The sequence below is a fragment of the Alosa alosa genome, chromosome 13 (assembly GCF_017589495.1).
Source record: "Alosa alosa isolate M-15738 ecotype Scorff River chromosome 13, AALO_Geno_1.1, whole genome shotgun sequence".
NCBI lineage: Eukaryota > Metazoa > Chordata > Actinopteri > Clupeiformes > Clupeidae > Alosa > Alosa alosa.
This window is the reverse complement of record NC_063201.1, coordinates 26,956,845-26,969,063: the sequence shown is the minus strand read 5'-3', so window position 1 is coordinate 26,969,063 and position 12,219 is coordinate 26,956,845. Positions and strand designations below refer to the sequence as shown.

The 12,219-nt window shown below is 43.5% G+C and overlaps 1 protein-coding gene across 1 annotated transcript in view; it reads right to left on the bottom strand.

Moving 5' to 3' along the window:
• The window catches only part of otud7b (OTU deubiquitinase 7B), a 38,524-nt gene extending 26,308 nt beyond the window's left edge, over positions 1–12,216 (bottom strand). The window contains exon 1 of the mRNA XM_048260575.1: positions 12,031–12,216. The gene's annotated coding sequence lies outside the window, so the exon portion shown is untranslated. The remainder of the gene's footprint in view (positions 1–12,030) is intronic.
• Between the last annotated feature and the right edge of the window lie 3 nt (positions 12,217–12,219).

The window sequence follows — 12,219 nt, the reverse complement described above, 5'->3', positions numbered from 1 at the left end:
ACCGCAGCACAGACAGAGGGGAAGCAATAGACCACACAGTCTGGAGGGAAGAGATCTTTTTTGCTGCAGTGCCGCTGTCCTACTTTTTAACTCCCCAACTTTGCCTTCTGCCTTAAGAGGATATGATGCAGAATTACGAAGGATGAAGGAGTTCACAAGCCTACCAACAGAGTGGTGTCAGGGATTAAAAATATAACCACACATCCCATGCACAGACTGTGTCGTAACTCAGTCATAACTCACTGAACACTGATGTAATGAAAGTCGTTAGAAGAGATCACAATGGTGTGTCTGTGGTAGAGCCTGACTGATCGGCAGTTGACTGGAGCATGTTTTGAAGAGCCCACTCATAGTCTACGCAAACTAAATGGACAATGTGCCCCCATCAGAATCACATGGCTCAGTGCTCACTCATTACAAAAAAAATTGGTCAACAAATTTTGCTACACAAGTTCATGCCACACCCATCATGCCTAGCTCTATGAGATCATGTTGCTTGTGTCGAATCTGCCCTTACTCGCTCACTGGTGTCAGGCTTCAGTTTCTTGCATTTTAACAAAAGTGTTTACACCAAGTAAGGAAATGCATAGTTTATAGCTGCTAGCATTTTCAAATCGCACAATATAAGTTTAATTACTCATGCTAGTACTAGAACCTCCAAACAAACTCTAAGTCACTCAAAAGGAATGATTGGAGATGAGGTCAGGGACCGCAGAGGGGAGGGGAGAGGATCACTGGTTGTCAATGCAGCATCTCTCCGGAGCTTAAACCAGCATTTTCTCCAGGAAGTGCCATATCCTCCTGATATCCCTGGAGCTGAGCGATAGGACTTACTGGAGCACTGCCTCGCCAGACAGAGAGGCAGAAGAGCTGCTAACTAAGGCATGAGCAAGCCCTTCTCTTCAGGCAGAGACCAAGAATTAGAATCGCCTTTGGCTCCTAAAATAGCAACACACATAATCAGCCCGCTAAAGTTAGACATGAGTAACTCTGCGTCTGACGATGGAGAGAGTGGGAGGGAGCAGAACAAAATTAATTGTGGGAAATAAAGGTCACCACAACGTTGACAGCATTCGGCAGCAAGCTGACCCTGCCATTCCAGAACTTCTCTGTGTGTGTGTGTGTGTGTGTGTGTGGGGGGGGGGGGGGGGGGGGGGGGGGGGGGTATTCCAGGGACTGGTGCCAAATCTGTCTAATGCTGGAGCACTGGTCACTGTCACTGTGACTGTGGTGATATCATGGCAAAACCTGCGTGGTGATTTCTCTGCACAGGCCAGAGGAGTCTGTGCCAAGGCGGAACATCTGTTTAACCACTGCCAACGACTGTGTGGCAGTTACACAAGCAGAAGTGTAGGGACCTCAGCGGGACTGTGTACCAGTAACAGTTTCTGGAACACTGACAGTGACTCCAGCAGCTGTGCTAGGGTAGCAGACCATCTTTCTGAATACAATTTTACATAGGTACAAAACTCAAAGACAATACAGACTCATGCGAAAGTTCTAGAACATGCCATCATGTTCTGAGGCTTGCTCTCAGTATCACATTTCTCTCCCTCGACCCAACAGAAGAAAAGGACGTAATGATGCTGAGAGGAACAGAGAGAGGAACAGAGAGAGAAAGAGAGAGAAAGAGAGAGAGCAGTGTGTCCTCAAATTCCTGACAGTTCCTCTAGGGTTCTCTAGGATGAGTTCATTATCTTCTGATTGAGTGATCACTGCCCTCCCTCACTCAGACAGAAGGCCCTTGAGCAGGACAGACACAAGTAGCAAGGCACTCTGAATCTGACAACTCAGCACTCCAAAACAATTTATTCCAATCAGTGTGTTCTGTCCAAATTCCATAAAGTAAAAGGACATGTCTAGGCTTACGATTAAACAGACACAAATCAAGTAGATGTGGCCTACTTAGAATTAGGGATGCACCGATTGTGAAATTCTGGGACGATACTGATGTTTAAAACAACCTTTTGGCAGATAACTGATAACCAATGCTAATTCCAGTGTTTTTCTACTCATTTGTTTACTTGATGTTAATTATACCATTTAATTGAAAACAAAAATGACCATTAAAAAAAGCCACTGAACCATTTCGAAATTCTCTGAATGCCCCAGTCCGCACATAACACAACATTAGGCTAGTGCAGAACTGATGTAGATAATAGATAGGTAAGAATAGGTAAATGTCATACATTTGCAGATATCCATCAACAAGGCTGATAACGGATGCCAGGTTGATATATTGGTGCCTGATCCCTGCTTAGATTGTTGCCAATAATTCAGTTATTGGTGCAAGTAAAACACACCTATTTTCAATTACCATAGCAGACACTTCTCATAGTGTAGGCCTATTATATTTAACTGAATGCAACGGTCACTCCTGTTGACTAACACTGGATGAGGCTAATCCACTGTGATAACAGACATTGATAACTAGGAAGATTCTGCCTCTAAAGCAGTGTTTCTCAAAGTGTGGTCCGGGGACCACTGGTGGTCCGCAAGCTATCCCAAGTGGTCCGTGAGCAGACGTGATAAAATATAATATAGATGAGTTATTTGCAATATTGAACCAACTTGTATGTAAATCCAAACAGTTCTGCAACACTGTCTATGTAAGATATGCCAGTTTAAATCACATGAATCCTCTGACACAATAAGCAAAGCGCAGAGACAATAAGCAAGGTGGTTCAGTGAGTAGGCCTATTGTGTAGGCTAATATACTGTTGAAGTAGGTCTAATCTTTTTTTTTTTTTTTTTAGCTAGGTGGTCCGTGCATTTCTTTTTTATTGGTTAAGTGGTCCTTCGTCAGAAAAAGTTTGAGAAACACTGCTCTAAAGGGATGTGATGCAAACAGCTCAATTTAGTAATACAGTGTGTCAGAAATGTGGCCTGTGCCAACAACCCAAAAGGAGAATGGAGAAATCCTCTACTGAATCGATGCCAACATGTTTTAAAGCAAAATGAGACCAATAACATGCAGTAGCATGCTTGCCGGAGGTAGTCCAAAAGATCTGAAAATAGAACACACTCACACTTCACCTCAGTAGTCATTAGATGTGAGATGACTTAAGCACTTAAACATCAACTCCAACTAACGGGGCACACTCCCACAAGACAAAGTGAAGCTGAATCTTCTTCAGTGTCAACAACACTGATTATGTAATTCACATATAGGCCTAGCGAAGGCTAAGGATGAGCTTTTCCACAAATCCACAGTGGTCTCGCTCATCTCCACAAGAAGCCTGACATTTCCAAACTCTCTGCTCCTCCATAGCAGTCCTTCCCTGGGGGAGGATGAGTGAAGACAGTGTGAGCACTGCAGTAAACATTATCGTAATTTCTCAACTATTAGCCGCGGCTTATACATTGTTTTTGCAAATTTCTTCAGCTATGAGGTTAATACACGGGGGCAGTTAATATGGTATTAATATGGTTTTGTTTCTTTTCACTTGCATAAAACACTGTCCTGCGGCTTATACACAATGCGACTAATACACAGGAAATTGCTGTAATACCATATTGGGTGTGCTGCAGTAACCCATGTGTGTTGGCCTAGGCATACCATGGTAGATGCATCCTGAGAAGACAATTTACTGGCCAGCTTGAGTGGAATACATTTCACAATTTCCATCCAGACAATCTTTAGAGCCAAGGTAACTCAGAGCCAGTTCAATTTAGCAAATAGCCAAGAGACTCAAACATAGAATCAAACATGATAAGGCTTGGTTCACACTCCTAGTTGAAGTAGTTGTTTGTGTGGAAAGCTAGCCTGGAAATCCAGAACCAAATCTAGAAGGATTTAGGGCATGACTATGAGTAATGAAAATGGCCCAACTCGAGGGGCGGCACCAAGCATGCATTTGAAAATATCACTGCACGCAATTGGATAACACTACGACCAATGTTGACTGACCGATTCCTGGACTTCGACGTTGCAGCGCTGTCGTCATCTGTTTAGCTCACCTCTGGCCCGCCTATATCAGATACACCGATGTGATTGGTGCAGCTCGGCTTCAAGGGCATGGGTAATGAGCATTATTACTGATTTCCAGAGTGACTCGCTGAGCAAATTCAAATTGTGCTCTTCGCGAGAACTCTGGATTTCCAGGGTAGTGGAAATCAAAAAAAATAGATGATTCTATGTGACACATGAGACATGGGAAATGACATCAGATTTCTAGGGTGCTTTCGACAACATCATGAAAATCCCATAAGAGGACATGAACGCAAAAACTGAAAACAACAAACGTCTGTCAGACTGAAGATAAGTGCTCACTCGTCGCCTCCTCTGCTTTTCTTCCACTCGCGCCTAAACCCCTTTGGCTCCAGATCGGAGTACTCATAAGAGCGTTAGATTTCGTCGGGCTGTCTAGGAATTGATGAGGGCTTGGGGGAAAACAGAGACCTTTGTACCATTTAAAATTTGAAAATAATTAAAACACTAGCCTAGACTGGTTTCTTTGAGCTTGCACTTCCAAACTCTTACCATATTTGGAAAATGTCCTAAAAGGAACTACTGATGTGACCATGACTCCTACTAAGAGCAAACTGTTAAACCACAGCGCACAGCAGCACAGAGCCTGCATGAAGACACACACACAGAGTACACCTTCTACACTCTGCATCTGTTACTACATCAACACTGCTTCTGGCTAACAAGTTACTAACCACAACTAATAGCTCCATTCGCTCTATCCTTCAGAGTGGCAAATAGAGCCTTTAAGCTCAAACCCCCTCCTTCCCAGACACACACACACACACACACTCACACTCTCGCCCCCCCTCCCTCCCCACCCTGCTGTGTGTCTCACTCATGTGAATCCCCACGTGCTTGCACTCCTGCTGCTGTCCTGGCAGCTTTACGTCAGTCTCCGTGATGTCAGCCACAGCCTCGCGGTCCTCCCAGAGGGAGGGTGTGTGTGTGTGGGGTTGGGTTGGATTATGGCCTGCCTGGATGTGTGGCTGGGCTGACTCTGCCGCGGAGTGAGGCAGGGCGGGGGAGGACGAGAAGGCCATGTGATCCGCGGTTCTCGAGTACACCGCATGCTGAGCACACAGACGCATGTCACTGAACCTCAGCATCCCTTTGGACATTTAGGGAGCTGATGTTGCTCTCAGGGCCCTGCGACATACTTCTTATCCCAATGAATGTGGCCAGATAAAAGAGGCGTGAACATTCTGGCATGTGGCACAATGTAACACAACTCTCTCTCTCTCTTCCTGCTGGGAAACCACCATTGGCCATACGGCCATTCCAACGCCTTTCTCACTAGTACTCTGAACAGAAAAGCCCATAGAGCAGCAAGGTGTGAGCGATGATCAGGTCTCGCCACCACCACCAACCATCAAGAGCCTTCCTGTTAGCGGACGGATGCAGGGAGGCAGGGAGGCGGGCCACCCTGTTGGTGTGGTGCCTGTTTTGGGGCCTCTCTTCTGGCGACACAAACAAGCTTGGGCATTCAAGAGGCGTCACATGGCTGGCTTGTGTCCAGTGGTGCCGGAAGTGGTGGAGGTAAACAGGGGAGTTTGGGGGGAGGGCCTTTTTACGAGTGGCTGCCTGCAGACAGGGCAACACAGCATGAGGGAAGCAGGAGACACAGGCCTGCCATTTATCAGAAGTCCAGTGCCAGTCACAGCAGCAGTGTGTTTCATCAATGTATTCACATCACACCACATGATTGGCTCAATGTATTCACATCACACCACATGATTGGCTCAATGTATTCACATCACACCACATGATTGGCTCAATGTATTCACATCACACCACATGATTGGCTCAATGTATTCACATCACACCACATGATTGGCTCAATGTATTCACATCACACCACATGATTGGCTCAATGTATTCACATCACACCACATGATTGGCTCAATGTATTCACATCACACCACATGATTGGCTCAATGTATTCACATCACACCACATGATTGGCTCAATGTATTCACATCACACCACATGATTGGCTCAATGTATTCACATCACACCACATGATTGGCTCAATGTATTCACATCACACCACATGATTGGCTCAATGTATTCACATCACACCACATGATTGGCTCAATGTATTCACATCACACCACATGATTGGCTCAATGTATTCACATCACACCACATGATTGGCTCAATGTATTCACATCACACCACATGATTGGCTCAATGTATTCACATCACACCACATGATTGGCTCAATGTATTCACATCACACCACATGATTGGCTCAATGTATTCACATCACACCACATGATTGGCTCAATGTATTCACATCACACCACATGATTGGCTCAATGTATTCACATCACACCACATGATTGGCTCAATGTATTCACATCACACCACATGATTGGCTCAATGTATTCACATCACACCACATGATTGGCTCAATGTATTCACATCACACCACATGATTGGCTCAATGTATTCACATCACACCACATGATTGGCTCAATGTATTCACATCACACCACATGATTGGCTCAATGTATTCACATCACACCACATGATTGGCTCAATGTATTCACATCACACCACATGATTGGCTCAATGTATTCACATCACACCACATGATTGGCTCAATGTATTCACATCACACCACATGATTGGCTCAATGTATTCACATCACACCACATGATTGGCTCAATGTATTCACATCACACCACATGATTGGCTCAATGTATTCACATCACACCACATGATTGGCTCAATGTATTCACATCACACCACATGATTGGCTCAATGTATTCACATCACACCACATGATTGGCTCAATGTATTCACATCACACCACATGATTGGCTCAATGTATTCACATCACACCACATGATTGGCTCAATGTATTCACATCACACCACATGATTGGCTCAATGTATTCACATCACACCACATGATTGGCTCAATGTATTCACATCACACCACATGATTGGCTCAATGTATTCACATCACACCACATGATTGGCTCAATGTATTCACATCACACCACATGATTGGCTCAATGTATTCACATCACACCACATGATTGGCTCAATGTATTCACATCACACCACATGATTGGCTCAATGTATTCACATCACACCACATGATTGGCTCAATGTATTCACATCACACCACATGATTGGCTCAATGTATTCACATCACACCACATGATATCACAACACATGATTGGCACGATGTCTTCACAACACACCATATGATTGGCTCAATGTATTCACATCACACCACATGATTGGCTCAATGGATACATGTCGACGTTTTGCCGAGGAAGGGGTGGGATATGTGTAGACAACGGCCATATTGGCGTGACAAACTAGCCCCATGCATTTCTATGGAGTATTTTTTGAGTGCTGTGTCTCCACATTAGAAAGTCTCTGGCTAAACACATACAGGGCTCACAATAAAACGGTCGAGCAAACACAAGTTCACCCAAGGGTAGGCTACTTACAATTTCAACAGCAACAAAGCCAAGTCGGAGTCCGTTTTGCAGTCTTCTTAGAAACTACAATCTGACTACATTTTTTCGTAGCGATTGGATACTTCAGCTGAGTTACATCCGATGTGTTGGGACGCACCAGAAAGTTGCATATTCGTTTTTCCGCGGAGAAGCACTAGGGGGAGACGAAGCACCCACCAAATGACCCAAAAAGTGTTGTAGAACCATCAGAATGACTCTCAACCTGCATAATTAAGGTAATTTTTGCTCAAATTGTTGCATAAGGCTTCTTTAATGATGTAGTGCTCTCCTGTTCACAGTATTCTTAGAAACACCACCAAGAACTGGTCGGTCATGCTGCATCTCAGTTACAGCTCTGTTAAAGAACGGAAACGGGTTTATAGACCTGTCAAGACCTCTAGTTAAGATGGAGTCTGAGACAGCATGCCCAATTCCCCTGACGGTGGACTAAAACTGTGCATCTTTTGAGTTTAACTCCATTCTAATGACAAATTAGGATCTCAAATGAAAATGTACAGAAATCATCCACAAATAGACACTAGGTTGTTGTTAGACTGGAGCTTTTCTTTCAGTCTTTTAAAGCTAATAGTACTCTTATAACTCTTAACTTATTTTTAAACTTAATCTGGTGCTTTATAGTGAAGCAAAGAGTTTGCAGGTATAATGATTGGGACCCACTGATGCAAATGGGGTCAATAGAGGGGGAAGCACAAAAGACAAAATCTGGGTGGCTAAAAAAGCAACATGTGCATCAACATGACAACACTTTTAGAGGTGACACCGTCACAACAGTTACTGCAGTATGGAGAGCCACTGAGCCCACAGGGATTCAGGTCTTGTTCCACACACACACACACACACACACATTTCTGTTCTGTTTGATCCATGAGGTCCGCACCCAACAAAAAGATCAATAGCTCCTACACTCCTCAAAGAAGATGAATTCTCCGAGGGGACATTTTGTCCACCACGCCTTGCTTTTGGAAGTGTCCAGAAAGGCAAGCTAGCCAGGTCCCAAGACTGCCCTACTAACCTAGAGATCGCATCGGTTTACTTATTCATTTGACACTGTTTGCGGGGGTAGGGGAGCGCAGAGGAGAGGAGGGAGGAGTGCTTTGGGAGCATCACAGTTCCAACTAGGCTTGGCATCGGCCATGACACCGGATACCAAACCCTTCTCCACACCAAACACACATACACCCGCCTGGACACGATCATTTGCTCATCCAACAGCTGTTCATGGACCCAGCCTCAGCATGCGCTTGCCTGAGGTATACACCGGATCTTTCTCCGCCACACAGACAGACATAAAAGGGTGTTTTGGTCCCATCTAGCAGTCAGACTCAGAGTAGCCGAAGTTATTAAAAGAGTTGGGCACTCATGGCTCTAAATCATCATACAGAGAGTAAGTTGGCAGGCTGAAATATAGTCACGCAGGCTATGTAATTTCTGGGTGACTGCAAGATCAAGTATCATGTGACGAATCAAAAAAACTTGATAATGAATGATGATTTCAAAGGACACGCTGACATAGATTGTTTCTTCCATCAAAGTCCAATGAATTGGGTGTTGCTTTAAAAAAAAGAATTTTTTTTCCAAGAATGACCATACATTCCTAAGTGCATGACTAATGCTCAGGTTGATAGGTCAGGGTCCAAGGTGCAAAACAAGCTTGTCAAATAAGTTAGATCATTTCTAGCGCGTCTGATGAAACAGTGTCATGGGAGTATGACAATCATGCTGTGCGGTCACACACACAGGAAGGGTCTTGATGAATTGAGTCAAACAGGTTCAGAAAAGTACAGAGAGCAAACCGTTCTAATCACTGTATCAAAGAGAAGATGCCAATGCCCTGTTCCAAATAATACAAACCACTCCTATTAGTCATTCAGCACAGAAACTGTTCATGGGATTAAATAGGCATTCACTCTCAAATCATGCACACACTGCATTTGCAGTTTCACTTTGCATTCAGAATCTTCTCCAACAAGCAGTGTTGACAGTTCTTGATGGTCCAAAAACATGCTCAACGCAAACACAATCCTTTGCATTATTTGTAAAGCCAGCTACAGCCTCATAGTAAATCAATGATATGGTCAGTGCAGCCTAAGCTGCATTCCTGAGAAGGAGAAACAACCAGCCTATGGTGTCCCTCGCTGTCTGCAGCCGCAGGTACAGTATGGGGTGTGCTGCTACACGCATGGCTGCATTCCTTGAAGAGCTGGAGCTCTTACGTAACAGAGCCTGACGGAACAAACTCCTGTGCGCCCTCAAATACACAGGCACACACACACATCCCCTAAGGAAAACACACTTCAAGCAGTGCACTCTCAAAGGCACCTCTAATAATACTCAAAGTGGGGAGAGAGAGAGAGAGAGAGAGAGAGAGAGAGAGAGAGAGAGAGAGAGAGTTCACCTGTGAATGGTAGGAATGAGGGGGATAACTGGACTACTGTCCAGTCTTCCTCCCTCTGACACTTTCATCCTTTCAGAGTCATTTGCCATTCCTGTACATGAAGGCTAATGGACATTTGCTTGTAGTGGGGTGATGGCACGTTGAAACGATGCAATAACACACTAAAGTCACCAGATCGATCTAACGTTCTATCATACCCAGTGCACACTTTATGTTAAAAGTGTATAAAACAACTTAAACTTTGATCAAAGTGATTTTGTTAAACATAAAAGGTGCAACCAAAATAAGGAATTGTATGTTACTGAAAGGAGCTATTTCCAACTAAATGACAAATAGAAATCCTAAACAGAAATTGAAGGTTGGTTGATTCAACCCTTATCTTTTAAGATTTCTCACATTCCTCTGGCGAAAATGAACAGCTTCAAACTATAGACAAGGCCAGAACAAAGAAATCCAAGCATACCCTACAATTTCCAACAAATGATGCCTTTCTTCAAAGGGAGACCAAAACAAAATGCTTAAAAAACAGGCCCCGAAGGCCTGCAAAGCAAGGCCTTGTTTTTCTGTCCTACTTTCATGTAGAGGTTGGCTGTGGACGCCGGACAACAAGCTGACAAAAGAACTTGTAAATAAAGGCCTAAATAATTCAAACGCCTGGTGTAACGCTAGCCTCTTGTTGCAGGCATGTTGGCTATGGCACCCTGACCGTCATTTGCCGGAGAATTTTAGTTATGGGACTCCACCGGCGCAGAACTATACAATGGACCAATGAAACAACGTTACCACCGGTTTGGCTCACCCCCAAAAGAAAGTCTGACCATTTAACACTGAGGTTGCTACTCAATGCTTTACTTTCCAATAAAGGAGAAATACATCATGATTGAAAGTTGACCACTTCAAAGACATAGCATAAGTTAGCAAACTTAACTTAGATGAGGTTCTCAATCAACACATAACAGACAATTTTTCAGTGCAGTGCTTTCTACATAACAATGGGATTCATGCAACCACGAATCAATTTAATGGATGTTATATTGCGTTTGGCGTCCAAAATGTGTATCTGCTGTGCGAGATATGTCAGCTCCTAACTAAAAACGGTGTGATGTTGTGATGGGCCATCGGAACCCGTTATCTCTTGTCCTAGCCATCGTTAGCTCGAATTGCTGAAGTTTCTAGTTAGCTGACGTTAGGTAGCAATCACAACAAAACATCGCCTAAGTTTCATGGTGAAATACCAATGTGTGGGAAATTACGTTAGCCAACTTCAGTAATAGATGTATTGAACTGAAGTCCCGTAGAACAAACATACGGTTACACGAAGAACATGTCGCACGCAGAGAGAATAAGCAAGACAAAAAAGAAAGCATAGCTGGACCATCCATAGTTAGCTCTCTCTCAGAGCTAATGTTGGCGAGCAACGCCAGAAGTTGCATATTAATGTTGAGTAACGTTAACTAGCTATTCAAGTTATCTAGCGAAGCTGAAAAGCTAAGTAGTTGGAAAGTAAGGTCGTGGCGAAAATAGCACCCTTCCAAGTGAATATAATTTGATTGTAACAGCGCAGTTAGTAGGCTACTGAACAGAGATTATATATATCGATAGCAAGCTAGCTACCATTAGCTAACAAGGGGACTAGCTGCTATGTGGCCAATGCTAATGTCAGCAACCTAAGGAGTAACATTTCGCGAACAGGCAAACACGTAAAATCAACAAATGACTTGCAATTCACCCAATCTTACAAATTAGGGTATATTTATTTAGATATGAATGTGAACTGAATTAGCGTCATTGAGAACTATCATTAGTTAACAAGAAGTTTTACAAACTTATGTCATTAGGAATGTTAGCTAAACACAGAATTGGACAGACAGAACCATTATGTCTATGGACAGAACGGCAGTGAATAGGTTTGCTAGCCCGAGATACTCAGTATCAACAGTTTCAAACCATTCATTTTGAGCATTGCATGTATGTTTCAGAAATGCTACAGTCATACCACGATACGAGCAACATATAAACATAACTAAAGTCTAAAGAGGTCAAACCTTTACCTGACAACTAATACAACTACTGTACAAAACTGGTCAGACAGAATTCAGTGCTGCAATGCTAACTAGCTAGCTGCCAGCTAGCTTGCTATCCGAATGGCCCTTGTGTACTTACCTTGAGCAGCCTCGTACATTGGTCTTTCATCGTCCCACAGATTAATTTCATCATCTCAAATATTCAAAGAAATATTTCCAGATTTGTGATGAGTTACTCGTGGGTTTATCTTATAAATTGTAACCACGTCCCAAAGAATAATGTTTAAAAGACCCGACGATAAAGTATATTCTCACTCCCACAACAATG